This window comes from Geotrypetes seraphini, chromosome 12 (assembly GCF_902459505.1).
Source record: "Geotrypetes seraphini chromosome 12, aGeoSer1.1, whole genome shotgun sequence".
NCBI lineage: Eukaryota > Metazoa > Chordata > Amphibia > Gymnophiona > Dermophiidae > Geotrypetes > Geotrypetes seraphini.
Genome location: NC_047095.1, coordinates 115,379,182 through 115,386,664, shown reverse-complemented (window position 1 = coordinate 115,386,664; position 7,483 = coordinate 115,379,182).

Below are 7,483 nucleotides of genomic sequence, written 5' to 3'. Positions count from 1 at the left end.
GGGAAGGCCTCGATGTCGGTAGCTTGTCTTGATCACCGCTGCTGACAAGTTGCTGAAGAGAGCCGCGGAGCAGGGGGGTGTTGCCAGGTGCAGGTAGAAGGGAGAGGGCCAGATGCAGGACTCGTGGGTGAGGGAGCAGAAGAGAGAGAGAAAGGATAGAGATACAGAGGGGACATGAAAGGGTAAATAAGGCATCTCCCCGAAAATAAGCCCTAGAGCATATTTTGGCCTTCCAAAAAAAATAAGACAGTGTCTTACCATCGGGGAAACACGGTACAGATCCCTGAAATGTAATGTAATCTTATTTGTAACCTAACTGTAACTTATTTGTTATATTACCTAGAAATGTACAGTCATCTTACTATCCCCCCAAAAAAACTATTGCAACTTCATTGGAAGTGTCCAGTCAGCTCTTTTGTAATCCGCCTTGAACTGCAAGGTATAGGCGGAATAGAAGTCACTAATGTAATGTAATGTCATAAAGCCTCATTCCACCAATGCCTAAGAGCTAACCTTATCAGTGATGTCACAATGGTTTCATTGTCCTATACTTGGCTCACATAAGAATGTCCATGCCCTATACATCAAAGAGGGAATCGAATCTACCAGAGAGAACATACAGGAAATGAAAAATAAGGTACAGTCTCTATGGGCCAAAATACCGGGAACAAATGGAACGGAAACGAAGATCGGCATCTACTACCAACCCCCAGGGCAGTCCAAAGAAACTGATGGAGACATGACAGATGAGATTAAATGCAACTACAAGGGAGGCAATGCAGTTCTCATGGGCGACTTCAATTATCTGGGGATAGATTGGAACCTAGGCACCTCCAGGTGCAGTAGGGAGACCAAGTTCCTGGATGTTGTAGGCGATTGCTTCCTGGAACAACTTGTCAAGGAAAATACAAGAGGAAATTCAATTCTGGACTTAATTCTAAATGGACTAAGAGGACCGGCGCAAGGTGTAGAAGTAGAAGGGATGCTGGGAAACAGTGATTACAATATGATCCACTTCAACCTGGACACAGGGGCAAAACATCGATCCAGAACGACAGCCATGGCACTGAACTTTCGAAAAGGGAATTACGAAGGGATGAGAATCATGATGAGGAGGAAGATTAAGAAGAGGATAAGCACTGTAAAAACTCAAGAGCAAGCATGGTCCTTTTTTAAGGACACAGTCACCGATGTGCAAAATCTATATATACCACGTATCAACAAGGGATCCAAGAGGAAAAAAAACAAAGAACCGGTGTAGCTCACTGTAGAGGTGAAGGAAGTGATCAGAGACATGATGACTTCGTTTAAGGAATGGAAAAGGTCAAAAACAGAGAAAAACTGGTAAAAGTACAAACAACAAAGAAGGTGCCATAAGGCAGTAAGAGGGGGCCAAAAGAGACTACAAGGCAAAAATAGCCAAGGAGGCAAAAAACTTCAAACTGTTACATAAGAACATAAGAACATAAGCAGTGCCTCTGCCGGGTCAGACCACAGGTCCATCCCGCCCAGCAGTCCGCTCCCGCGGCGGCCCAAACAGGTCACGACCTGTCTGTATCACCAGAGGGGGCTCCCTTGCCACCTTGGTTTCTCATTTAAGTCCTGTCTTCCTATCGAAGTCCTAATCCTCCGGTCTTGCACATGCACGACCTGGTTTCTATACTCATTACCTGGTTAGCTTTCTATACTTGTGTTACATCCCAGTTCCTCCCTCAGTATCCTATGATCCCTTTATCCTTCAGGAATCCGTCCAATCCCTGTTTGAATCCCTGTACCGTACTCTGCCTGAGCACTTCCTCCGGTAGCGCATTCCAAGTGTCCACGACCCTTTGGGTGAAAAAAAACTTCCTTGCGTTTGTTTTGAACCTATCTCCCATCAGTTTCTCCGAATGCCCCCTCGTACCTGTTGTCCCCTTCAGTCTGAAGAATCTGTCCCTATCCACCCTCTCTATGCCCCTCATGATCTTGAAGGTCTCTATCATATCTCCCCTGAGCCTCCTTTTTTCCAGAGATATATTAAGGGGAAATGACCCACGAAGGAAGTGGTGGGGCCACTGGATGACCATGACCATCACAAAGCCATTGCCGACAAACTGAACACATTTTTTTGCATCTATATTTATCAAAGAGGATATATACAATATACCAGAAGCCGACAGGCTATACACAGGAAATGAAGACGGGAAACTAACAAGGTTGACGGTCGGTCTAGAAGATGTATGCAGGCAGATTGATAGGCTTAAAAACGATAAATCCCCGGGACTGGACGGCATCCATCCAAGGGTAATCAAGGAACTAAAAGGGGTTATAACTGAACTGCTTCAACTAACAGCCAATCTGTCGGTCAAATTAGGAAGGATTCCGGAAGACTGGAAAATATTACGTCGATCTTAAAGAAAGGTTCGAGGGAAGATCCAAGAAACTACAGACCTGTGAGTCTGACCTCGGTACCGGGAAAGATGGTAGAAGTGCTGATAAAGGACCGCATCATTGATCACCTTGACGGACACAATCTGATGAGGACCAGCCAGCATGGCTTTAGCAAAGGAAGATCTTGCTTGACGAACTTACTGCACATCTTTGAGGGAGTAAACATGCACATAGACAAGGGTGACCCAGTCGACATTGTATATCTGGATTTTCAAAAGGCGTTCAACAAGGTCCTGCATGAATGACTTCTTCAAAAAATTGCGAGCCATGGAATCGAGGGTGAAATACGTGGATTAAAAACTGGTTAGCGGATAGGAAACAGAGAGTGGAGGTAAATGGACAATATCGGACTAGAAAAGCGTCATGAGTGGAACCCGTGCTTTTCAACATATTTGTAAATGACCTGAAATTGGTATGATGAGCAAGGTGATTAAATTTGCAGACAATATGAAGTTATTCAGAGTAGTGAAGATCAAAAGGATTGCGAAGACCTGCAACGTGACATAAACACACTCGAGAAATGGGCCGCAACATGGCACATGAGATTTAACGTAGATAAGTGCAAGGTGATGCATGTTGATAACAAAAATGTTATACACGGATATAGGATGTCTGATGCAGTACTCGGAGAGACTCCCCAGGAAAGAGACTTGGGATTACTGGTAGACAAGTCAATGAAGCCGTCTGTGCAATGTGCAGCAAAAAGGGCATACAGAATGCTAGGAATGATTAACAAGGGGACTCACGAACAGATCGGAGAAGGTTATCATGCCGCTGTACCGGGCTATGGTACGCCCCCACCTGGAATACAGTGTCCAGCACTTATCGCTGTACATGAAGAAGGACACAGTACTACTCGAAAGGGTCCAGAGAAGAGCGAGTAAAATGGTTAAGGGGCTGGAGGAGTTGCCATACAGTGAGAGATTAGAGAAACTGGGTCTCTTCTCCCTTGAAAAGAGGAGACTGAGAGGAGAAATGATCGAAACATTCAAGATAATGAAGGGAATAGACTCAGTAGATAAAGATAGGTTGGTCACCCTCTCCAAGGTAGAGACGAGAGGGCACTCTCTAGTTAAAAGGGGATAGATTCCGTACAAACGTAAGGAAGTTCTTCTTCACCCAGAGAGTGGTGGAAAACTGGGATGCTCTTCTGGAGGCTGTTATAGGGGAAAGTACCCTTCAGGGATTCAAGATAAAGTTAAACAAGTTCCTGCTGAACCAGAACGTACGCAGGTAAGGCTAGACTCAGGACACTAGTCTTTGACCTAAGGGCAGAGCCAGATTAACCAAGAGGCCCAGTAGGCACATGCCTAGGGCCTGAACTTCTCAGGGGGGTCCGCTGAAGAAACAACAAGAAATAGACAACTCAGAATTTTTTGGGTTTCAAATGGCAATGCCCCCCCCCCCCGGGAAAATCATCAAAGCAGGCCCCCCTGGAAAACTATAGTAACCAGCGGCAACCTGCATAAGACGTGAACACACCATCCCAAGCTAAGCCCTAGAAAAAGTTCACGTGCATGCCCTCTGCAGTGCAGAGTCTTGCAAGCTGGGTGGGGGAGGCAAATACCAGCCCCCATTGGTTGCCTCAAGGGGGCTTGTCGGGTACGTCATCACTCTCGGATGATTCCATTGGTTCTCGCCTGCCCGTGGTCGCTGCTCCACGTCCACCCGCTGCTACCCACTGCTGCCACAACTCCAGGAAGGTAAGGGCCCCTTCCTTCCTCCCTATGTCCCCAGTCCATGCCATCTCCCCCTCACTGCCTTCCAGCCATTGTCCTCCCTCCATGACTGCCTGCCGAAGCCTGCCTTCCTCCCTCCCTCCCTACCGAGCCGAAGTCTGCCTACCCGCCGCTGATTCCTCCTCCTTTTCCCCCGGTCCTCCGCCGCTCGCTGCATCTCCAAGAAGGTAAAGCAAGGGCCAGCGTGCAGCGATTGCATGCCACCAGCCCATAAGCCTCCCCGAGACATCAGTTCTGATGTCGGGGGAAGGCTTGTGGACCAGTAGCATGCAATCGCTGCACGCTAGCCCTTGCCTTACCTTCTTGGAGATGCAGCGAGCGACGGAGAACCGGGAATCAGGACCGGGAAGAGGAATCAGCGATGGGTAGGCAGGCTTCGGCTCGGTAGGGAGGAAGGCAAGCTTCGGCAGGCAGTCATGGAGGGAGGACAACGGCTGGAAGGCAGTGAGGGGGAGATGGCACGGACTGGGGACATAGGGAGGAAGGAAGGAGGGAGGGAGGGAGGAAGGAAGAGGGCACTAACTTAGGACATAGGAAGGAGAAACGGAGAGAATAGAAAGGGATAATTATTGGGCCTGAGTGTGTGAGTGAGAGGGAAAGAGATGGTGCACATAGGGAAAAGGAAGAGGAAAGTTGGGCATAGAGAGAAATGAGGTAGAGATGCATGGGGAATAGAAGGATGAGAAGGAGAAATGTTGGATATGATGGTGGAGAGGGAACAGAGGAATAGATTGAAGGGGATGCAAGGGGGAGGAATGTTGGGCATAGTGATGGAGGAAGAGATGTGGCATGGTGTTGGAGAGGGGTGATAGAAGGAGAATAGGCATGGGGCTGGTGGGCAGTAGTGAAAAATGATCTGGGAGATGAGAGAGGAAGAAAACATAAGAACATAAGCAATGCCTCTGCTGGGTCAGACCTGAGGTCCATCATGCCCAGCAGTCCACTCACGCGACGGCCCAACAGGTCCAGGACCTGTGCAGTAATCCTCTATCTATACCCCTCTATCCCCTTTTCCAGCAGGAAATTGTCCAATCTTTTCTTGAACCCCAGTACCGTACTCTGCCCTATTACGCTCTCTGGAAGCGCATTCCAGGTGTCCACCACAAGTTGAGTGAAGAACTTCCTAGCATTCGTTTTGAATCTGTTCCCTTTCAACTTTTCTGAATGCCCTCTTGTTCTTTTATTATTCAAAAGTTTGAAGAATCTGTCCCTCTCTACTCTCTCTATGCCCTTCATGATCTTGTAAGTCTCTATCATATCCCCTCTAAGTCTCCTCTTCTCCAGGGAAAAGAGTCCCAGTTTTTCCAATCTGTCAGCATATGAAAGGTTTTCCATCCCCTTTATCAGATGCGTCGCTCTCCTCTGAACCCTCTCGAGTAACGCGATGTCCTTCTTAAGGTATGGCGACCAATATTAGACGCAGTACTCCAGATACGGACGCACCATCGCCCGATCCAATGGCAGGATAACTTCTTTCGTTCTGGTTGTAATACCCTTCTTGATTATGCCTAGCATTCTGTTTGCCTTCTTAGCGGCCGCTGCGCACTGTGCCGTCGGCTTCATTGTCATGTCCACCATTACCCCAAGTCCCTTTCTTGGGTACTCTCATTTAATAACATCCCTCCCATCATATAGTTGTACCTCGGGTTTCTGTTTCCCACATGCAATACTTTACATTTCTCAACGTTGAACTTCATCTGCCATCTCGTCGCCCATTCCCCTAGTTTGTTCAAGTCCCTTTGCAATTCTTCGCAGTCCTCTTTAGTCCGAGCTCCACTAAATAGTTTGGTGTCGTCCACAAATTTTATTATCTCACACTTCGTCCCTGTTTCTAGATCATTTATGAATATATTAAATAGTTGGACTCCTGGAAGGACAGAGAGAGATGTTGGTTGGGGAATGGAATGAGGCCTGGAAGAGTGGAAGCATGCAGGAGGCAGAAAGAAAGAATTGGATGCATAGTCAGAAGGAAGTGGAACCAGAGACTCATGAAATCACAAGACAACAAAGGTAGGAAAAATGATTTTATTTTCAATTTAGGGCTCCTTTTATGAAGCCACTCTAGCGGGTTTTAACGCGCACAACTTTTCATCACACGCTAACCCCCGCGCTGGCCTAAAAACTACTGCCTGCTCAAGAGGAGGCGGTAGCGGCTAGTGCGGCCGGCGGTTTAGCGCGCGGTATTACATGCGTTAAACCGCTACTGCAACTTCATAAATGGAGCCCTTGGTGATCAAAATGTGTCAGTTTTGGCAATTTATATCTGCTGTCTATATTTTGCACTATATTTGTCTATTGTTTTGAATTTTAAAATAAAATAAAAAAAAGAAATACAAATGGAAATGAAGAAATAGTTTACAGTTTATTAAAATTTTGATTGCCTATCGCGATTTCTAGGTGCTGTACAATAATATATATATATATATATATATATATATATAATCATTTAATAAAAAGCATAAAAACAAAACATAAATAAATGTGGGTGGGGGTAGGCGGGGCATGGGGGTGTGGGCGGGGCATGGCCAGGGGGCCCATTGTACTTGTGTGCGTAGGGGCCCTCGATGAATTAATCCTGCCCTGCCTAAGGGCCACCGCGTGAGCGGACTGCTGGGCACGATGGACCACTGGTTTGACCCAATAGCAATTCTTATATTTTTAAAGGTCCATCTAGCCCAGTTTCCTGGTTTGTTTGTTTTTTCAACAGTGGCCAATCCAGGTCACAAGTACCCAGCAGAAACCCAAATAGCAGCAACATCGTATGCTACCGTTCCCTGGGCAAGCAGCGACTTCCCCCCATGTCTGTCTCAATAGCAGACTATGAACCTTTTCTCCAGGAACTTGTACAAATCTTTCTTAAACCCAACCACTGTAACCACTTCCTCTGGCAATGAGTTACAGAGCTTAACTATTCTTTGATTGAAAAATATTTCCTCCTATTTGCTTTAACGGTATTTCCATATCCTAATTCTGCTATTTCATTTTTAAGATACGGTGACCACAGCTGTGTGCAATACTCAAAGTAAGATTGCACCATGGAACAAAGCAGAAGCATTATAATATTCTTGGTCTTATTTACCATCCCTTACAGTGGCATAGTAAGTGTGTGTGTGTGTGGGGGGGGGGGGGGGGTGAGGGGAAGGTCTGCCCCGGGCACTGTCTTGGTGGGGTCACTGGCACCCAACCTCCTCTCTGCCCTTGCTCCTTCCCTGCCCCCCTTCTCTTGTACCTCTTTGAAGTTTGTGGCACAAGAAGCAACCCCAACCTGCTGCTCGTGCCAGCATCAGCTCTTCCTCTGATGTCACTTCCTATAC